General features: G+C 41.7%; 1 protein-coding gene across 3 annotated transcripts in view; it reads right to left on the bottom strand.

Moving 5' to 3' along the window:
- Positions 1 to 18,557, bottom strand: part of LOC120995207 (serine/threonine-protein kinase SBK1-like) — a 105,040-nt gene that overhangs the window by 39,317 nt on the left and 47,166 nt on the right. The window contains exons 1-2 of one of the 3 annotated variants that reach the window (XM_040424266.1): positions 13,044 to 13,071; positions 12,564 to 12,632 (exon numbers count right to left, since the gene is read on the bottom strand). The exons of 1 other annotated variant lie outside the window; for it this stretch is intronic. The gene's annotated coding sequence lies outside the window, so the exon portion shown is untranslated. Of the gene's footprint in view, positions 1 to 12,563; positions 12,633 to 13,043; positions 13,072 to 18,557 lie in introns of those variants that run through there. One more of the 3 variants, XM_040424258.1, reaches the window with a different exon arrangement.

Genomic DNA, 18,557 nt, shown 5'->3' on the forward strand with positions numbered 1-18,557 from the left:
GTAAGTGAATACATCTAAGGCACTTTTTAGTAGTTAATGATTGTATATAATTAGTTAGATTATAATCAAATATCCATATGACAGGTTCCCTGTAACTGTTGCTTCTGTGCTCCATGCCAGAGTTTACTTCCTGCTGGAGACCTATACTGTTGTTAGGGTTTGCTTGGGTGTGTCTTTCACTTGTGAGGCAGCTCGTACATGCCCTCTATCCCTCCAGCCTATAGCAGTACTGCGGGAAGTATTTAAAGGAGCTTCCTACCACAGGAAGATGCCTGAGCAACTCATGGTCACTAGCTTGCCTAGTTCCAAGTGTGAAGGTGTTTTTCAAGTTCTGCTTTGCTGTGTACTGGACCCTACTTTTGGAATTATCAGATTTTGCCTGTTTGCTGCCTGCTCTGACCTCAGACTTCGTTTACAGACCTTGTTTGCCGCCTGCCTCTGACCTCGGACTTCGTTTACAGACCTTGCTTGATCTCTGCCTGCCCTGACCACGTACTTCCCCTTGGTGCTTCACTGGTATCTCTGACCCCCTGGTCAGCTGCCACTGACTCAGGGACTGCTCTGGAGTGGCACCTGGCAACTACCCAACGGCCCAAGCCAATCCTTACCATCAGAGGCTCTGGTGAAGACCAGGTAGTTGCTTAGTCATGCCCCTCCAGAGTACAGCCAGTCAGTGGTGAGGTGGGTCCACACCCGCTTGCATAACATTAAATTGATGCAGAAAACAGGAAGATAAAGGATCAAAGGATCGCATGACACTGGGGGAGGGGTATCTTGCAATGATTGGCTCAGAGGTTGACAGACAGCCTGATTAGCCAATCAGGGGGCAAGATTCTGTCAGGTCCTTCTTCTCAGAACACCATACATGCAAAAAGCAATTACAGATGCGAAGTAGCAATCTAGATATCATAGGAAGAGTATAGGGAGAGTATGGTGATATAATTAGAAAGCATAGAGTGTGAGGAATGAGTTTCATAAAGCTTGCTGACAAGTTCTGCATCACAAAATCAAGCATTTATTTCTGTATATGAACAGCCAGCCGCCTTTTTTTGGACATGGGTGAGAATTCCGTGCTGGGGCAATGCGTGAGATGAACGCATTGACCCGCACTGAATCCGGACCCATTCACTTCAAAGGGGCTGTTCACTTGTGCATTTTTCACGCAACGCAGGCCCCATAGAAATAAATGGGTCTGCGTGAAAATCACAATTATCCGCAAGCAAGTGCGGATGCGGTGCGATCTTCACGCATGGTTGCTAGGAGATGATGTAAGTAAATTGATAAAAGTCAATTTACTGTATTATTTTCCCTTATAACATGGTTATAAGGGAAAATAATAGCATTCTTAATACACAATGCTTACTAAAATGTGGCTTTAAGGGTTAAAAAATAAATAAATAAATTTACTCACCTCATCCTGTTGCTCGCGCAGCCGGCATCATCTTCTATCTTCTTCAGCAGGACCTGTGCTGACGTCACCACGCTCACCATGTTGTGAGCACAATTACGTCATCCACGGTCCTTTGGCAGGTCCTGAAAGAAGAAGAAAGAAGACGATGCTGGCTGCGCGAACAACAGGATGAGGTGAGTTAATTTTTATTTTATTTTTTTAACCCCTAAAGCCACATTTTAGTAAGCATTCTGTATTAAGAATGCTATTATTTATTTATTTTTTTCCCTTATTTGATTGAGGGAGGTTCGGCTGAGGGAGTGGGGGAGGGATGGTCCTAGTTGAGGTCTGTTACTTTTTGTTACGGATCAAGGGGGATTTGGGGTTTGCGGCTGGGGGGAGGGGGAGGGGGGAGTAATAGGGGAGGGTGGGCTATGGTGTGTCCTTTTTCTTTAGAGGTGGGGAGCGGAGAGACGCCAGGGACTCTACTAACTGGAAGTTTTATTATTAAATAATGACTACAAGAATACTAACATGGAATGTTCGCGGTCTTGGGGAGAGGAAAAAAAGGCAGGTGGTTCTAGATTTGATACGGAGACATTTGCCAGCTATAGTTAGCTTAGTAGAAACCCACTTCACACAGGACACAATCTTTTGTCTAGGGGGGAGGTGGGCCACCCAGGTCTATAACTCTACATATACCAGCTATTCCAGAGGAGTTACTGTTTTAATCCATAAACAGATTAACTTTATATGTTTGGCATCTTCTGTTGATAGACAGGGGAGATATGTCTTTCTCTATGGTAGGTTAGATGGGAAGTTATGTATTTTGGCCTTTATTTATATCCCTTCTCCCTTCTCTATGCAAATATTTACCTCTTTGATGGCGTTTGTGGATCAGTGGCCCCAATGTATGGTAGTGGTCAATGGGGATTTCAATTGTGTTATGAACCTTGAGGTTAATAGGATCTCTAGGGGGGGAACGGTTATTCCCCATCCAAGGGGTCCCCCTTGGCTCGGTTTTGCCAAGAGGTGGGCCTCGTGGATGTTTGGGAATACCTATCCAAAGGAAAAAGAGCTTACTCCTGTATTAGTAAATCGGGAACCTCTATGTCTAGAACTTATCTGGCCTTGATAAACAAGGGATATTTAAATTGTATTAAACGGATGAAATACGAGACCAGATCCGTATCTGACCATGTTCCCTTTTTTATAGAGCTATGTATGGTCAGGAATAATTTTAGACTGAAACCCCCATTTAGATTGAATCCCCATTGGATATTATTAATTGACAATCATAACCAGATAAAAAAGGAGATTATTTCCTTTTGGGATAAAAATATTTTTTCAGCTAAATCCCAATTTGCTTGGGACGCTTTTAAAGCGGTTATGAGAGAGATTTTTATTAGTACAATTGCTGATCTAACTAAGCGCTATTCAAGGAGGGAGAAAGAACTGGAGGAAGCATCGGCGGATGGAATGGCTGGCTTTATAAGGTTAAAAACAGAGGAAGCTAGAGAGATTATGCAGAGGACTAGACAGGCCTTCTCTGATTTCCTTCTGGATAAAGCGCAACAGAGGTTATTCTTTAGAGGACAAAAATATTTTTCTGAGGCAGGACGTCCTGGGAAGATGCTGGCCAGGGTAATAGCTAGTCAGGATCCAAAAAAAGAGATTTGCAGTATTCGTGCCTCGGATGGGACAATTATTGAAGATCAGGAGGGAATAATATAAATATTTGTAAATCACTTTTGTGAATTATATAAATCAGAGAGTGTTCTCTCAGAGGAAATGATGGATGCATATTTGGATTCTATTTCCCTTCCAGCGCTTACAGATGGTCAAAAATAATGTCTGGAGATGGATTTGTCTCTTCAGGAGATAGAGGAAGCAATTGACTCCTGTTCAGGTAATTCCTCCCCTGGACTGGATGGACTCCCGTATGAGTTTTATCGTAAATATAGGGAGATTATTCTTCCCCATCTGTGGAGAACACTCTCTGATTCAATAAAGGAGGGAACTCTTCTAGAAACAATGACAGAGGTGATCACAGTGATATTAAAGAAGGGTAAAGACCCCAATGATTTGGGGTCATATAGACCTAACTCTCTCCTTAATACAGATGTTAAACTTCTGTCTAAAATTTTGGCGCGGAGGCTATCCAGTGTTATGACATCAATTATACATCCAGACCAAAATGGTTTCATGCCTAATAAGGGGACCCATTATAATCTCCACCGTCTTTTTTCCAATTTGCAGACCTCCGGAGGGGCTTCTCGTTCCATTTTGTCTATTGACGCTTCCAAGGTCTTTGATAGGGTTGAGTGGGGGTTCCTTTGGAGAGTGCTTCAGAAGATGGGCTTTGGCCCTAGATTTAGCAACATGATTAAACTTCTGTATAGATCTCCTACTGCAAGACTGAATATAAATGGCAATCTTACAAGAAGTTTTTGTATGACTAGAGGCACTCGCCAGTGATGTCCACTATCTCCTCTTCTATTTGACATCTACATTGAGCCCCTGGCTGCTAGGGTCAGACAAGACCCCAGGATTCTAGGATTTGAGGTATCAGGAACGGAAGATTACATTTCACTATATGCAGATCATATGTTATTTTATATTCAACAGACCTAAGCTACTTTGTTACATATTATTCAAATGATCAATTAGTTTGGAGAAGTTTCAGGTCTGGATGTAAATTGGGAAAAAAACTACTCTTATGCCATTGGATAATATGTCCTTAGATAAATCTGCACTCCCCACGTTAAAAATCTCTGAGTCCTTTCAGTATTTAGGTATTACAATCTCTCCAAGGGTGGAAGATTTTATCCCGCTTAATCTAATGCCATTGATAAATAAGTTGGTCTAAAATAACAACATGGCTTCGCTTACCTTTATCAAAGGCCAATAGAATATCTTTAGTTAAGATGGTGATTCTCCCCTAGTTACTATATCTCTTCAGGAATTCTCCAGTTTGGATCGGGGACAGGTTCTTTAAATTAATAGAAATAATTATAATAAGAATTATTAATGATCTACTCTGGGGGAGGAAACGCATAAGACTTAAACTAGAGCATTGGTATAAACACTTGGAGAGGGGAGGACTTAATTTCCCCTGCTTCAAAGGATATTTTTTAGCTATTCAGCTTTGCTTTTTCCGGGAATGGAATGACAGCCCGCTATGTAGGTATTTACTAAATAAATCTCCATATGATAATTTTTTTTTCGTTTTTGGAGTCAGATCAATTGACCTACTCCGATAAGGAATTTAAATCCGCCAGGAATCTTTTTATGAAGTCATGGTATTCTATTCGATTTCGGTTTGGATTGAAGGGTTCAATGGGATGCACTCCTCTGTGGTATAATAGGCACTTTCAAACTTTGATTGAATTAGGTAGAGATTCATATTGGCAAAAAAGTTATATATTATACGTGACACAGGTAGTAGGTAATGGGGACATAGTCTCATTTACGGTATTATCACAAAAAGAAAGAACACAGAAATTAACATGGTTTTGCTACTTACAGTTAAGATCGGCACTTTTAAGTATTAAAAAAAATAATAGGCTTGAAATACACACTTCTACACAACTTAATGATTTGATAGGGAATTTGGAGCATGGTATGAAGATTTCCCAACTTTACATATAATATAATTAGAGCACGATTTGTAGATACCTGTTCTACAGGACAGAGGGCTTGGCAAAATGAATGTGCAATGACTTTTCTGGACGACAGGGAAGAGGTATTTCAGGATTTAAAAGTGGTTTCATATAATTTCAATCACGTTGTGGTGCAGTTTAATATTTTGCATAGACTCAATGTTACACCTCTTTGGCTTAAGAGATGTGGTATTAGGAGTGATTCCAACTGCACGAGGTGTGATATTCCTGATGCGGATTACTTGCATATCTTCTGGTTCTGTTCAGAGCTGAAACAGTTTTGGGGGACTATTCATGAATACATAGAGGGAAAGCTGAATGTACGGATACCTTTTACTGCTGAATGTTGGGTATTGGGTAATCTTGCCAAGGTGGGGTGTCAGCAGGATAAAAAAAACTTCTGTACAAGATAATGTTTCTGGCCAGATTGTTAATATCTCGTTCTTGGTTTGCGCGGGATGCTCCTAGTATGAATACATGGCTAAACCTGATAAATACTAATAGGAGATATGCATATATTTTATATAAGCAAAGAAATATCGAGATAAAATGGCTTAGAATTTGGGGAGATTGGAGCCCTTAGAGCTTCCTCCGCTCTCTCCAGTCCTCTCCATCTCTCCCCCGTCTTGTTACGGAGCGGAGGTGGTGAGGGAGGACGCAAAAAAAAATGCCAGTGCCAGATATGCTTCTCTTGTGGTCCGTTCGGGAACTGGTGAAACTGCTGATACTGTAGGCACAGGCTCAAAGCGTGCCAGACCTGCTCATGCTGATGTAACAAGGGATGGTGGAAGAAGAACAGCTTCCACATCTTGTTGGCTGCCCTATAGCTGACCCACATAGAGAAAGTCCCGTGGAGGAGGATAATGAGGATAAGAAGCTTCCACTAGAGGAGGAGGAGATGGTGGAGGAGCAGGAAGCTACTGGATGACAATATCGGTCATGATAACCAATCATTACAGTGGTGGGCAGTAGGGGTGAACGAATTGCACTTCGGATCCAAGATTTATTCCCCAACTTCGTTTTAATGTTGTACGGAGACCTTTCTCTGTACAGCATTAAAATGTATGGGCTTTGCGGAGGCAAAATTCGTTAAGTCCAAAGTCACATGAGACCTCAGTGGAGAACTTTGACCTTCGATTCTAAAACTTTAAAAACATTTTAAAACAGGAATCTGAAGCAGAGACAGATCTCCGTACAGCATTAAAACAAAGTTGGGGAAAAAATTAATTTCAAATCTTGGATCCGAAGCGCAATTTGCTCACCCCTAGTGGGCAGACTCATAAGGAACTGGGTCCTTGGGCACACTGGCAAGCAGGGCCAGTTGTATGCTTGCTTGTTTATGTATTGACAGGCATATCATTAGCATAGCATAGATAGCCGAGCCTCTAGACCCTCACTATCAAAGGAAAATGGGGGAATGTTTTCCTGTTCCTGAAAGGGAGGCCAGGATACACTGTGTACACAATTTGCCGCATCTTTTGGCGCAGCTGCCTGCATGTCTGATGAGGAGGCCATTCTCTGCCCCCCACCAAACAACCAGGTTCAGTCCTACCTGAACTGTGGCCCTTCTCCAGCACATACCGTGTTTATTGACCGCATGGACTACTGGGCAGGCATATTAGATCTGTGGCCATACTGGCCCAGTATTGTTTTGCCCAGCCTCCAGCATCATCTCAGAAAGGATTTTAAGCACAGCAGGTGGCGTTATCACACCCAAATGTACAAAGTTGTCGTCTTGTAGTGTACTAAACATCACCGAGGATGTTCACACACCTCCGTCTGAGTCCGACGAATAGATCTCCCATTGCTGATGGTGACTCTTTATCGCTGATCCCATCATGCCACTGTTGCTGTCTGCCTGCCTACCATCATGTTCTGTACCATATGGCTGCGGCTGCTGCTACCCCATTACAGCCAAGCACACATCTACTGCCTGTCTGTTGTCTGTTCCACACTTTTGTTATTGACTCTTGCCACTATTACCTTACCCTTTCCACATCCACATTGTTCTGCTGCTGCTCCCAATTAAAAGAAAGAATTCACAGCAAAAATAAATCACAGCCGGCACTACTTAATGTGGTCCGATGTCAGTAACACTTCTCTCAGCAACCATGCAGTGAAATAGGTGGTGCTCAGCCAGAACAAGCAGACCAATAATCGCATAAAAAATAGAGGAAAAAAGCGGCACTCACCAAATCTTCACAAATCGTAGCTTTATTTCGGGTTAAAACATAGCGGATGCGGGTCAGAATTGCAGCAAAGTAAGGCTTACTTTGCTGCAATTGTGACCCGCATCCACTATGTTTTAACCCGAAATAAAGCTACTATTTGTGAAGATTCGGTGAGTGCCGCTTTTCTCCTCTATTTTTTATGAAAAAGAAAGAATTGTTTCAGGCTGGCACAGTAACACTTTTGTATGTATAAACAGGGACAGGTATCTGCCCCCTTAAGGCATCATTTTTGGATGCTTGCTCTCAACAAGCCACAGTTTTTTTTACAATTAGACCATGTATGTTTAAACACCATCTGCCCCCAATAAGAGACAATTTTTGGAACATTTCTAATATGAAAAAGCATAATAACTGCAATGGCGCAGTGTGTTTTTAAATAGGCTGTTTGTTAACACCGTCAACCATGCGTTTACCCATAGCTATATACACGGTCGAGTCACATTGTGTAGCTCATGAAGAAAGTCATGTGTCATGAGCTGGCTATGTGGGTGCATAAGGTGTGCGATAGGCTGTCTGCACACATGTCCCTTGCTGCTGTCATGGGTAAAAGTGATGATTTATCAGAGTTGTAAATGGTTTTAGGATTATTAGCTTTTGGGACAAAGGTGGCAGTATGTCTGAAACTGCATGGTTTGTGAACTGTTCATATGCTGCTGTGGTGAAAGTGTATTGTGAGTGAACAAATGGCACCGTTGCCATTGGTAGAGTCTGAATATTTTGGGAAATTTTTAATAATTTAGATTAATTTAGAATCATTTCACTTATCTCTAGTTACGGTTGATCAGAAACCAGTTAATCATGAAAGAAATTGACCCATATAAACATGCCTTTTATTAACCAGAAGTTGAAAACTTTTTTGAGTGATGAAAAGGGTCAGCAAACTAACCCGCTGGTCAAGTACTGTAAGGCTGGATGAAATGCACTGGAGATTTTGCCATTAAAAGGAACCTCACAATTTGGACATGGGATCTACAAGCAGCATGTTAGAGCACGAGGAGCTGAGCAGATTGATTTTTTATGGGAAAAAAATCTATATAACGTGTATCTTTAAATATTAATTTAAATCCTTTCTGAGCTTAGAAATCCAGTGGATTGTCCTAACAGTGATTGACAGCCTTCCTAGAATATATGTGCAGGCGGAGATAGCTGTCCATCACAGATTAGGACCGCCCTCTGGACTGCTATGAGAAAGACCAGGTGTTTCAATGAGTAATATACAAGTTATACTAAATATTTTCTCAGAAAACTATGCAACATTCTGCTCAGCTACTTTGCTTTATACCATACTGCCTACATATAGGACTGCATGTTCTATAAAGAACTAGGCACAAAATACTCCATGGTAGATAGACAATATGGCTATACCATAAAATAGCTGTTCATCTCTGACCATTGATATTTCTCACAATAATTCCAATGATTCAGCATTTATCAATTGTTCATTCAGTCAGGAAAAATTTTACCACTATGTTTTGTCACCTCAGTGTTATAGAGCAATATACCTTTCCAAAAGACTACCTCCTTGAGAAGACCACCCTTTTAATCCCGATCAAATCTCCTATGACAGATTTTCTGCGGGCTAGCCGTCTTATTTGAAAAGAACACCCTTGTAGAAGACCATTTCTGGAGGGAATTTTCAGTGGTCATCTCAAAGAGGTTTCACTGTACAGTATCTATTTTCAAATTTCCTTACACATAGTAACTTATGTGATTCAATGTACTTATTCTGCAAGTAGACCATTAAAAATTTACCATTAAGGGATCAATCCAATTGAAATTGGTGGGTCATGATCACTAACCTTACAAAACAAAACCTAATGATGATGTCCACAATATTTCTTGTAGCCATGGACAACACCATGAGAGTTGAAGACAAGATCTAACATAATGACTTGATAATATCTTTAGTAGACAAGGTCCCCGGTGACTTATGAGAACAGAGACCACAGGTAAGTTCACAATAGTTGCCATTAGAACTGATGGAAAATATGAAAGAGTGTAACAAATCTGTTATCGAAGAAACATTCTTTCTTGGCCAACAATTATTTGCCAAAAAAGAACTTTCCTTCTATAACTTATTTTGTACATCTTTTCATGTTCTCCCAAATTGCCGGGAAAGAATACATCTTCAATGACAGGTTTGTTACAATGGGAAAGGAAAAAGTAAATTTACTGATAGCCTTAAATATCTGTGTATATTGAAATATTTCAGCATTTGTCAGACCACTGTTTATTGCAGTGCAGAGGTAAAGTCAACTTCGTTGTAGCAACCCCCCCAAGCCGTGATACCCACTTGGTGGCAGGCTTTCTATACCTGCTCCTGGGCCCCTGGATATGTCACCTTCCATCCTGGGAAGTGTCCAGTAGCTTCTGTCCTCCTTGACTGCTGCTGCTGTAAATCTGTGATTAGCACGTATCTCTTCAACAAATATAAAGAGGGAGTGCTCAGGAAACCTTGATGTGCTGGCCAATGGGTTCTTATGGCTATTACTGTATCTTCTGGCACAGTGCACCACTTAATAAATGTTCATTGCATTCCCATTTAGCTTTTTTAAATTTTGCTATCTGACCTAATTTCTGATCTACAGTATTTAGAAACTTCTCTCATTATTTGTCCTTTGAGCTTAGTTGTCCATCTGACTTGACCTGTTTCTCATACAAGCCTATGAGCAAATGACAACCACCCATTTTCAATTGCTTTTAATCAAAGTTATGTCATTTCCATACAGTGTAGTCATATCCAGAACAATTTTAGTTAAATAAGCCACTCATAATTTCCGGACGTTTCAGTTAAGAAATTACATTTCTTAATGGAATCTGTGGCTGTAAGAAAGAACGCTATGGCTCTGGATAGCGTTCTTCCTTATCAGTGGCGTATTCGACTAAAATTGTTCTGGATATGACTACACTGTATGGAAATTACATAACTTTGATTTAAAGCAATAAAAAAATATGTCTGGAGTGCCATAGAACTTTTTATACTTTATGATTGGCACTTGTCCTCTTTGTGCACCAAGACTTAACTTATTTTGGAGTGCAGATCTCATATTATCCTTTGGTCTACCATGTCTAACCCAGTGGTCCTAACACCAACCTTCTTCTCATGACTCTACTGAATTCTACTGAACAGAATGTTAAGAATAACGTCAAATTTTAAATCAATTCAGTAGGGTCATTAAGTGTTTGAGACATAAGATGGGCTTTATGGAAAAATAAACCTCTGAAAGATACAAGTCTCACTAGCTATTTCTCCCCTTTCCCCATTCAGCTTGGGTCTGTTAAAAAATTGCTAAACACCAAGCAGTTTTCAGTAGGTTTTTTGCAATGGGAACCTCCAGTTTTGATCTGAAATGTACGGTATATTCCGGGCCTAAAACATCCCCTATCCAATGCAAGATCAGTGAGAGTCAAACTAGTGAGACCTTCATTGATCATTAGGAGTGACCCCAATCCCTCACCACCTTACTGTCACGCTTCAGTGTGGTAGGGAAACACCACACCGAGCATAGGAGGGAAGGAGGGAACAGGGAATCAGGCCTGAGAACTAGGGAAGGAAGATGGACACCTCCTAGTGAAAACCCTAACCAAAATTCTGACTACCAGTATGAACAGACCCCAAAAGGTAGGTGAGTTCATATGCAGGAATACCTAGAGTCCTATCTAGACCTATAGGACCCTGGTACCAATGGCAGGACTACCTGTTCCTTCAAAAGGAAGGACGAACAGGAGTGTACTTCAGGCCTAATACAAACAGTAGGGAAATGCAACATACAGAACCCAAACAAAATACAAAAGGGAAAGGAAAGACAACTTCAACGAGGCTATGGAAGCACCAGGAACTCAGCAGAGATTCAACCACAAACAATCAACAGGCACAGAAGTTATAAACCGCACAGCATAGTGGGAGAAGCAACTATAAATAAGGAAGGTTAACTGACCACATAAGCAACACCTGGAGGCAAGGGGTGTGGCCATTACCAGAAACAACACAGACGCCTATTGATCCACAAGGAAAACCTGTCAGATCAAACCATGTGTTGCCAGTCTCACAGATCACCTGCCACTTACTGTCGTCGGGATGTCCGTATGTCTCGGTACGTCCGTGACACAGCTGCAGGACCATAGTTGAGAATGCATGTTGGCCCTCATTTCAAACTATTGGTGTAAGAAAAACAGCCAAGAACAGCTAACACAAATCTACCATTTATTGGTTTTAGTTTTTGTTAGAATACCCCTTTAAAGGCTGTTTCTCCACAATCTTTAGCAATTCATTCTCAATTAAAAAAATTGTAAAAAAAAAAATTATTGAGACAATAATATTCTCTGTGTGCTCCGATCTAGTTTCCATTTAGGGCGGGTTCTCACCAGCGCTAAGAATTCCGTTATAGTTTTCCGTTATAACAGAGTTGGGCACATATAACGGTTCCGTTTTTTTCCGTTATTCATGACAGAGAAAAAAACTGTCGGGAGGACGTTTTTTTCCATCATAAACAATGGGAAAAAAACAGAACCGTTACATGTGCCCATAGACATGTATAAGGACGGAGCAAAATGGAATGCCTCTTAAAGGCTTCCATTTTGCATTCTGTCCTAGAATTCCGTTATATTCCATTATAACTCTGTTTTAACTAAACACTAAGATGGAATTCCTAGCGCTGGTGAAAACCCGCCCTTAATCTTAGGCCCTACTGGAGGTAAGGTGGGTTGGGAGTTGTCCACACTGCACAAGCCCTACCATCTTGTGTTTCTACTGATGTACAGTAGTGTCAACCTGTTAGGTGGGTTGCATGCAGTGGAAACAAGGAAACAATTGACATGAAGTACAGTCCTATGTAAAGGTAGAGAGATAGATAGATAGATCTATTTTTTTTTTTTTTACTATAAAACAATATGGAAGGTTTTAAAAAGCAATTGTAAACACATCTAAGGTCACCTACAACATGTGGACACCTACAGCATGACTGATCAGTATCACAAAGAGTTTACACTCCACTAAAAATAATCACTTTCGAATATGAAATACTTTAACATGTTCCACTTTAATATATAGTTTTGTACAGTTTTATGCCTTTCTACCTAGTTATTCGGTCAAAGCTGAAGTCAGCTTAAAACTTTCACCATAACACGGAGGAGCACATTGAATATTCAGACGCATACATTGGATGCACAAGTTGCCCCAAACATGCATGCACTTAGAAGAAAATTCGGCATAACGATCGGTCAGAATACTTTGATGTAAAACAATTTCCTTGTAAGGTTTCACATGCAATCACCGCTTACCTTCGTAGATGAGTGTCTCCTGTACGTTTGCTTGCAGGTCTTAGCTGGAGCAAGATTCCAAATGTTTAACTGTTCAAGTGGCAAGAGTTATAAAAAGTCACTGAAGAAATGCAGAGTACTGTATAAGTGTCTTGCTGATTTAAGCAATATCATGGGTGGTGCTGACTTTGCTATTGTATGAAAACCTCTCTCTCTCTCTCTCCCAGCTAGATCTATCACTCAGAAGTGTTGTTGATGAATGCTTTGAACTACCTGCCTTTCCTACAGCAGCTCAGACTAACAGGGTTAATGTATAGCCGGAGTGCAGGGCATTAGACGTGTAGCTGTACAGTATGTTGTTAGTGTGTGTGGTTTGTTTCTTTTTGTTTTGTTTTTTTGTCTCCTCGTTTATTTCTTTGCTTTCTCTCGTTATCTCTTCTTCGTGAAATGTGAGTGAGTTGCTTGAGTTTTTTTGTCTATTTGTGTTCTGTGAGTACATACATAAGTCATTCTGGCAAGTTGTTCTCTTCTGTTTCAGTCACACACTCTTTTCCTTGGGTCATGTCATTCACACATCAATTCTAGTTGATTTCTAAAATTAGACAGAGGAACAGTACATCAACTCCGTTGTGCCGTGTCAGCTGACAACAAAGAAAAAATGTGCAATGTCTTTTATGTTTATTTGCAGCCATACAAAGGAACTGTACTTGACTTTGAACAAATGAGCGATAAAGTGCTTGTAGTGGGTACATCTTGTACTAGCAGTTCGAGAAGGATGATTTGAGAGCGGTAATTGGAATGGAATATTTTCATGTTAAACCTAAAACCAGTGCATTTCCTTTATAATACACAATTTACAAATCTTAATATACACTGCTCAAAAAAATAAAGGGAACACTTAACCACCTCCGGACCGCCTAACGCAGGATCGCGTTCCGGAGGTGGCAGCCCTGCGCAGAGTCACGCATATATGCGTCATCTCGCGATGGGCGAGATTTCCTGTGAACGCGCGCACACAGGCGCGCGCGCTCACAGGAACGGAAGGTAAGAGAGTTGATCTCCAGCCTGCCAGCGGCGATCGTTCGCTGGCAGGCTGGAGATGTGTTTTTTTTAACCCCTAACAGGTATATTAGACGCTGTTTTGATAACAGCGTCTAATATACCTGCTACCTGGTCCTCTGGTGGTCCCATTTGTTTGGATCGACCACCAGAGGACACAGGTAGCTCAGTAAAGTCCCACCAAGCACCACTACACTACACTACACCCCCCCCCGTCACTTATTAACCCCTTATTAGCCCCTGATCACCCCTGATCACCCCATATAGACTCCCTGATCACCCCCCTGTCATTGATCACCCCCCTGTCATTGATTACCCCCCTGTAAAGCTCCATTCAGATGTCCGCATGATTTTTACGGATCTACTGATAGATGGATCAGATCCGCAAAACGCATCCGGACGTCTGAATGAAGCCTTACAGGGGCGTGATCAATGACTGTGGTTATCACCCCATATAGACTCCCTGATCACCCCCCCTGTCATTGATTACACCCCTGTCATTGATCAACCCCCTGTAAAGCTCCATTCAGACGTCCGCATGATTTTTACGGATGCACTGATAGATGGATCCGATCCTCAAAACGCATCCGGACGTCTGAATGAAGCCTTACAGGGGCATGATCAATGACTGTGGTGATCACCCCATATAGACTCCCTGATCACCCCCCTGTAAAGCTCCATTCAGATGTCCTCATGATTTTTACGGATGCACTGATAGATGGATCCGATCCGCAAAACGCATCCGGACGTCTGAATGAAGCCTTACAGGGGCATGATCAATGACTGTGGTGATCACCCCATATAGACTCCCTGATCACCCCCCTGTAAAGCTCCATTCAGATGTCCGCATGATTTTTACGGATGCACTGATAGATGGATCGGATCCTCAAAACGCATCCGGACGTCTGAATGAAGCCTTACAGGGGCATGATCAATGACTGTGGTGATCACCCCATATAGACTCCCTGATCACCCCCCTGTAAAGCTCCATTCAGATGTCCGCATGATTTTTACGGATGCACTGATAGATGGATCCGATCCGCAAAACGCATCCGGACGTCTGAATGAAGCCTTACAGGGGCATGATCAATGACTGTGGTGATCACCCCATATAGACTCCCTGATCACCCCCCTGTCATTGATCACCCCCCTGTAAAGCTCCATTCAGATGTCCGCATGATTTTTACGGATGCACTGATAGATGGATCCGATCCGCAAAACGCATCCGGACGTCTGAATGAAGCCTTACAGGGGCATGATCAATGACTGTGGTGATCACCCCATATAGACTCCCTGATCACCCCCCTGTCATTGATCACCCCCCTGTAAAGCTCCATTCAGATGTCCGCATGATTTTTCCGGATGCACTGATAGATGGATCCGATCCGCAAAACGCATCCGGACGTCTGAATGAAGCCTTACAGGGGCATGATCAATGACTGTGGTGATCACCCCATATAGACTCCCTGATCACCCCCCTGTCATTGATCACCCCCCTGTAAAGCTCCATTCAGATGTCCGCATGATTTTTACGGATGCACTGATAGATGGATCCGATCCGCAAAACGCATCCGGACGTCTGAATGAAGCCTTACAGGGGCATGATCAATGACTGTGGTGATCACCCCATATAGACTCCCTGATCACCCCCCTGTCATTGATTACCCCCCTGTAAAGCTCCATTCAGATGTCCGCATGATTTTTACGGATGCACTGATAGATGGATCGGATCCGCAAAACGCATCCGGACGTCTGAATGAAGCCTTACAGGGGCGTGATCAATGACTGTGGTGATCACCCCATATAGACTCCCTGATCACCCCCCTGTCATTGATCAACCCCCCTGTCATTGATCACCCCCCCTGTCATTGATCCCCCCCCCCCCCCCCCCCTCTGTAAGGCTCCATTCAGATATTTTTTTGGCCCAAGTTAGCAGAATTTTTTTTTTTTTTTCTTACAAAGTCTCATATTCCACTAACTTGTGTCAAAAAATAAAATCTCACATGAACTCACCATACCCCTCACGGAATCCAAATGCGTAAAATTTTTTAGACATTTATATTCCAGACTTCTTCTCACGCTTTAGGGCCCCTAGAATGCCAGGGCAGTATAAATACCCCACATGTGACCCCATTTCGGAAAGAAGACACCCCCAGGTATTCCGTGAGGGGCATATTGAGTCCATGAAAGATTGAATTTTTTGTCCCAAGTTAGCGGAACGGGAGACTTTGTGAGAAAAAAATTAAAAATATCAATTTCCGCTAACTTGTGCCAAAAAAAAAAATTTCTATGAACTCGCCATGCCCCTCATTGAATACCTTGGGGTGTCTTCTTTCCAAAATGGGGTCACATGTGGGGTATTTATACTGCTCTGGCATTCTAGGGGCCCCAAAGCGTGAGAAGAAGTCTGGTATCCAAATGTCTAAAAATGCCCTCCTAAAAGGAATTTGGGCACCTTTGCGCATCTAGGCTGCAAAAAAGTGTCACACATCTGGTATCGCCGTACTCAGGAGAAGTTGGGGAATGTGTTTTGGGGTGTCATTTTACATATACCCATGCTGGGTGAGAGAAATATCTTGGTCAAATGCCAACTTTGTATAAAAAAATGGGAAAAGTTGTCTTTTGCCAAGATATTTCTCTCACCCAGCATGGGTATATGTAAAATGACACCCCAAAACACATTCCCCAACTTCTCCTGAATACGGCGATACCACATGTGTGACACTTTTTTGCAGCCTAGGTGGGCAAAGGGGCCCATATTCCAAAGAGCACCTTTAGGATTTCACAGGTCATTTACCTACTTACCACACATTAGGGCCCCTGGAAAATGCCAGGGCAGTATAACTACCCCACAAGTGACCCCATTTTGGAAAGAAGACACCCCAAGGTATTCCGTGAGGGGCATGGCGAGTTCCTAGAATTTTTTATTTTTTGTCACAAGTTAGTGGAAAATGCTTATTTTTTTTTTTATTTTTTTTTTCATACAAAGTCTCATATTCCACTAACTTGTGACAAAAAATAAAAAGTTCCATGAACTCACTATGCCCATCAGCGAATACCTTGGGGTCTCTTCTTTCCAAAATGGGGTCACTTGTGGGGTAGTTATACTGCCCTGGCATTCTAGGGGCCCAAATGTGTGGTAAGGAGTTTGAAATCAAATTCTGTAAAAAATGACCTGTGAAATCCGAAAGGTGCTCTTTTGAATATGGGCCCCTTTGCCCACCTAGGCTGCAAAAAAGTGTCACACATCTGGTATCTCCGTAATCGGGAGAAGTTGGGGAATGTGTTTTGGGGTGTCATTTTACATATACCCATGCTGGGTGAGAGAAATATCTTGGCAAAAGACAACTTTTCCCATTTTTTTATACAAAGTTGGCATTTGACCAAGATATTTATCTCACCCAGCATGGGTATATGTAAAAAGACACCCCAAAACACATTCCTCAACTTCTCCTGAATACAGAGATACCAGATGTGTGACACTTTTTTGCAGCCTAGGTGGGCAAAGGGGCCCACATTCCAAAGAGCACCTTTCGGATTTCACAGGTCATTTACCTACTTACCACACATTTGGGCCCCTAGAATGCCAGGGCAGTATAACTACCCCACAAGTGACCCCATTTTGGAAAGAAGAGACCCCAAGGTATTCGCTGATGGGCATAGTGAGTTCATGGAAGTTTTTATTTTTTGTCACAAGTTTGTGGAATATGAGACTTTGTATGAAAAAAAAAAAAAAAAAAAAAATCATCATTTTCCACTAACTTGTGACAAAAAATAAAAAATTCTAGGAACTCGCCATGCCCCTCACGGAATACCTTGGGGTGTCTTCTTTCCAAAATGGGGTCACTTGTGGGGTAGTTATACTGCCCTGGTATTCTAGGGGCCCAAATGTGTGGTAAGGAGTTTGAAATCAAATTCAGGAAAAAATGAGGAGTGAAATCCGAAAGGTGCTCTTTGGAATATGGGCCCCTTTGCCCACCTAGGCTGCAAAAAAGTGTCACACATCTGGTATCCCCGTACTCAGGAGAAGTTGAGGAATGTGTTTTGGGGTGTCTTTTTACATATACCCATGCTGGGTGAGATAAATATCTTGGTCAAATGACAACTTTGTATAAAAAAATGGGAAAAGTTGTCTTTTGCCAAGATATTTCTCTCACCCAGCATGGGTATATATAAAATGACACCCCAAAACACATTCCCCACCTTCTCCTGAGTACGGAGATACCAGATGTGTGACACTTTTTTGCAGCCTAGGTGGGCAAAGGGGCCCATATTCCAAAGAGCACCTTTCGGATTTCACAGGTCATTTTTTACAGAATTTGATTTCAAACTCCTTACCACACATTTGGGCCCCTAGAATGCCAGGGCAGTATAACTACCCCACAAGTGACCCCATTTTGGAAAGAAGAGACCCCAAGGTATTCGCTGATGGGCATAGTGAGTTCATAGAACTTTTTATTTTTTGTCACAAGTTAGTGGAATATGAGACTTTGTAAGAAAAAAAAAAAAAAAAAAAAAAAAAAAAATTTTCCGCTAACTTGTGACAAAAAATAAAAAGTTCTATGAACTCACTATGCCCATCAGCGAACACCTTAGGGTGTGTACTTTCAGAAATGGGGTCATTTGTGGGGTGTTTGTACTGTCTGGGCATTGTAGAACCTCAGGAAACATGACAGGTGCTCAGAAAGTCAGAGCTGCTTCAAAAAGCGGAAATTCACATTTTTGTACCATAGTTTGTAAACGCTATAACTTTTACCCAAACCATTTTTTTTTTACCCAAACATTTTTTTTTTATCAAAGACATGTAGAACTATAAATTTAGAGCAAAATTTCTATATGGATGTCGTTTTTTTTGCAAAATTTTACTACTGAAAGTGAAAAATGTCATTTTTTTGCAAAAAAATCGTTAAATTTCGATTAATAACAAAAAAAGTAAAAATGTCAGCAGCAATGAAA

This window comes from Bufo bufo, chromosome 1, assembly GCF_905171765.1.
Source record: "Bufo bufo chromosome 1, aBufBuf1.1, whole genome shotgun sequence".
NCBI lineage: Eukaryota > Metazoa > Chordata > Amphibia > Anura > Bufonidae > Bufo > Bufo bufo.